The sequence below is a fragment of the Mastomys coucha genome, unplaced genomic scaffold, assembly GCF_008632895.1.
Source record: "Mastomys coucha isolate ucsf_1 unplaced genomic scaffold, UCSF_Mcou_1 pScaffold5, whole genome shotgun sequence".
In the NCBI taxonomy this organism is placed as follows: Eukaryota; Metazoa; Chordata; class Mammalia; order Rodentia; family Muridae; genus Mastomys; species Mastomys coucha.
The window spans coordinates 25,164,175-25,168,877 of NW_022196911.1; positions in this window are offsets into that span (position 1 = coordinate 25,164,175).

Genomic DNA, 4,703 nt, shown 5'->3' on the forward strand with positions numbered 1-4,703 from the left:
CTGTGTGCAGGGCGTCCACCAGGACTAACTATGTGCAGGGAGTCCACCAGGACTGTGTGCAGGGTGTCAACCAGGACTGTGTGCAGGGCGTCCATCAGGACTGTGTGCAGGGCGTCCACCAGGACTGTGTGCAGAGCGTCCACCAGGACTGTGTGCAGGGTGTCCACCAGGACTGTGTGCAGGGCGTCCACCAGGACTGTGTGCAGGGCGTCCACCAGGACTGTGTGCAGGGTGTCCACCAGGACTGTGTGCAGGGTGTCCACAAGGACCGTGTGCAGGGCATCAACCAGGACTGTGTGCAGGGTGTCCACCAGGACTGTATGCAGGGCGTCCTGGGCTCAGATGTGGCTCTGCTTAGGCTGGAGAAACCCGAACTGTTCCGTTAACCTCAAGCCTGTCAAGCTGTTCCTGAGGTCAACTTAAGGCACCCTTGCTGGGTGACTGACTGGCTGGGCCACGGTCCGTAAGTACGGCATGTATCAAGGAAAGATTCGGGCTGTGGGAACAAACTTGTCTTCTGAGGATCCCTGCTGGGTGACACTGAGGTCCTAAGGAACAGAATCCAGGGAGGGAAGAGAATGCTAGTGAACACACAACCTCTGGCTCCTTTCTCCAGATATGCAAGATGTCTGTCAGAGCTCTGTACTTGAGGCTGACAGCATGGCTGGGCCCAGAACTCAAGACTCTGAGGAACAAAGGCCCTTCCTCTTTCCTATCTCCCTGTGCTCCCTCCTCCTTCTCTCCCTCCTCTCCCTCTTCATCTCCCTCCCCTCCTCCTCTTTCTTCCCTTCCTCTCCCTCCTCTTTCTTCTCCTCCTCTCCTCCTCCTCTCCTCTTCTTTTTGGAAATACTAGAATATCTGACTCCCCTCTCTTCGGATCTCAAACTGCAGGCAGATAGATTTTTGTTACATTATCTATGTATTTATTTGGGGGGCACGCCATGTTTTGTCATAATATTCATGTGGAGTTCAAGAGGCAACTTGCAGGAATTTGTTTTCTCCTATCATATGAGTCCCTGGGGGTGAACAGGTCTTCAGACTTGACTGCAAGCATTCTTGCCAACTGACCCATCTCACCCACCCCTGTAAGCACATAGGAACCATCTTTAGCTTCCTCAGTGTCAGAGTTGGGCAGGGATCTTACAGATGTGTGTCTCCTACACACACTGTTCCAGGGATGGATTTGAGTAGGGATGGAAGTATTCTCAACCCTCACGATGAGTTGGTAGGGTAGTGGACAGTTAGAATCTGTGTACCACCAACCCTACTTCCTTTCTCCCTAGCATCACTGCCCCCCTCCCTACTGCCTGCAGCAGGTTCAGGTGCAGATGGTGGACAATGCCATCTGTGAGCAGGTATACCATAATGCCACCAGGGCCACAAATTCATCCAAGATGACATGTTGTGTGCTGGCAGTGAGAGCCGTGGGGTCTGCAATGTGAGTTCAATTGACTTCCTCCTTCCTGTTCCTAATCCCACCTCAGGGCCAATATCCATTGATGCTACTTCCTCTTCTAGGGTGGCTCAGGTGGCCCCCTGGTCTGCAGGGGTAGGAGTGGTGAGCTGGGGCTATGGTTGTGCCCTGAGGGACATCCCTGGGGTCTATGCACAGATGCAGTTCTTCCTGCCCTGGATCATGTGGCAGAGGTTCTCATGAGCCCGGCTGGCCTCTTGCTGGTCATCAAAAGATGAGTCTCCCAGTAACCACTGCTTCAGCCTTTGCCTGGTCTTCCAAACTTGTCCTGTTCTCCAGCCTTCTGGGAGTCTGCACATCCCTGACCCAGCCAAGAAAGCAGGGATGATGGCCAGCAGGGGTGGCGCTCTTGGCTTGACAGAAGACAGAAAGGAATGGAGATTGTCTATGCATGCAGCTGTTGAAGGTACTGAGCAGCTTTTGCTCTTGGCTGTTCCTTTTTTTTTTTTTTTAAGACTTATTTATTATATGTAAGTACACTGTAGCTGTCTTCAGACACCCCAGAAGAGGGCATCAGACCTCATTACGGATGGTTGTGAGGCATCATGTGATTGCTGGAATTTGAACTCACAACCTTCAGAAGAGCAGTTGGCGCTCTTAACCGCTGAGCCATCTCTCCAGCCCTTGCCTGTTCTTAATAGAGGTGTTGTGCACATTCAAGTTCAGGATTTGTGTGAGTTTTACATTTCCTCTTCTTTGGAAAAGATGCCCACAGGTGTAGTTTACCATATGCTGAGAGAACTTACCTGTCTGTGCTGTTCAATTTGTTTGTGCCATATTGTACATGAAGAGTTTGGGGTCCGGGAGATCTTCAGCGTGACAAAAGACTTTAGCCATCACAAGTGGCACAGTGTGCTTGGGATCAGTGACTCACAGAAAGTCCTCAGCCTTCACCCTCATGTCATTCTGTGCTGGGATTCTGTAGACTCCACCGTACAGATATGGTTCCCCGTGGAACACATAAGGGTCTGGAAAAGAAGTGTCTGCATCAGTACCATCTGCCAGAGCCCCAGCCCTGACAAGCACGTCCACTTGGTCCTGATGAGGGGTCAGCAGGCGAGGATGAAGCTGGCAGCAACTAGTCTCTTCTAGAGCAGATTCTGAGTTTCCCGAGGAGGATGCCCACAGGCACGGAAGGGTGGACTAGGCTTCACCGCAGTGGTACACCGGGGACAGGAGGGACAGGGTTGTAGCCTTGTTTGGGACTAAACTCAGAACAGGAGAGATTTACACAAGTTGTAGGGGTGTGAGAAGAGTTCTAGTCAGGGTTCACCTGAGGGATGAGAGGGAAAAAGGATTGCAGGGAGTGGTCCCATCCCCACCACATACACACTGGGCTATGACTGGTATCTTATTGATCAGGGCATTGGGGGTCAACTGTATTCAAAAAAAGACTAGGAACCAGCCAGTTCTGTGGCCAGCTGCAGGTCCCTGATATCGCCAACCACCTGCGTAAGTCCACCCCTGCATCAGCTCCCTGTCTTCTAGCAGAGATCCATCCCAGGATCATGGTACCTTCTTTGTCTTGCACTTCGGGGACTCCATGGCTGGGACTGAGGAAGGCCAAGGGGGAGCATGAACCCTTCCACCCCTGCACATCTGTCTCTGGCTGTGTGCAGCCTGGAGATGGCTTTAACTAGAAGAGCAGCAAAAGAAAAAGTGTCATGTAATTGCGGAAAGCAAAGGGCTGGACAAGCTTCCAGTGGGCCGCTAAGAGTAACTCCTTGGAAACGCTCTTTGCTGTTCACTTACACAGCCTCCAGATGGCGCTGCAGGATGGAAAGAAGGAACAGCAGTTCGGGTGTGCTGGCTGGTAGGTGCGCTCCTTTATAAGGAAGCCCAATGCCTCCTGGTGCGTGGACTGTTTGTGCTCAGCTGGCAGAAAGCGGCCTTTCCCACATTCAGGGTCCCTTTTAATTTTATTTCTTTTGGAGGAGAGAGATCTATGTGACTCAGGCTGGCCTCAAATTCCCATCCCAAGCACTTTCTGAGAGTGTTCCCTCTTTTCATAGGTTTTTATTTGCTATCTTATGAGCTCCTAGCCAAATGAAGGTGGACAGCCCAGCCTGTATTCAACTGCAGAGTCTGGGATAAGATGCGGAGGGAAGCAGGATTTGGGCACCTGGTATCTTCTACAGGAAAACAGGTTGTGACAGATCATATGCGCAGCCAGGCTCCCAGCACCCCTCCCATCTCCCACAGTCTTATGGGACCACACAGGTCAGGAGTTTTGTAAGGCAGATGCAGCTGTGGAACTCTCAGAATCCAGACAGAAAGTGAGTCCTATCAATTTGCTTTACTCTGCTTGACCCACACTCTCCTGATTGACAGGAAGCCAGATGACTTCTTGGGGATGTATTCAATGCCTTGTCTATTCTAGAGTTCCACATGTATAGGGGGAAAACCCCTCCACCATTAGGCTACACTCCCACTCCTTTTTGGCATTTTGAGGCAGTATTGTTAGGTTGGCCAGGCTGCCTTTGAACTCACAGGCAATCCTTCTGCCTTAGCCTCTCCTGTGGCTGAGAAGGCAGGCCTGTGCCTACAGACTCGGGTCTTCTCTGCTCTGTTTCTGAGCACACATGGTCTTTACACAGTGTCCTGGCTCTTCCCGAGTGGCTAATACTGTCTGTTGAAGGAATCCACAGGACCTGCTCCTCCCGGTACAGGTTAATGGACATTTGGGCCGCTTCTGATTAGGGCTCTGGGAGTAATGCTGCTTTTAACAGTTTGTGTTTTGTGTGAACACATGCTTTCTCTCGGAGGAGCACAACTGTGACTGTGGACTCACACAGAATGTTTAAAGGATACAAGGCTTTCGGATCTGGGGCTGTGATTTCATCCTTTTGGCTGTGGATAGGGCTGGGCTTCTAATCTGTTCTTGGTATCTATCAACCCCTCCTTAGCTTCAGGAACTCTAGGAGGGGTGGAGTGGGGTGGGGTGCAGAGTTTCTTCCTAGGTTTTATTTGTGACAGTATTCCCCCGCCCCCATAGACCAGGATGACTTCAAACTTGCAGTGATCCTCCTGCCTCAGCTTCCAGAGTGCTAGGCTTAGAAACATTGTCACCATAGCTAATTATGTGTTTTTCCTTCCTCCAGCCCCCCTCTTCCTTCCTTCCTTCCTTCCTTCCTTCATATCTGTCTTTTTTCTTTGTCTTCCTATCTTCTTTTTTTCTCTCTTTCTCTTTCTTCCTTTCTGTTTCTCTAACTTTCTTCCTTTTCTTTCT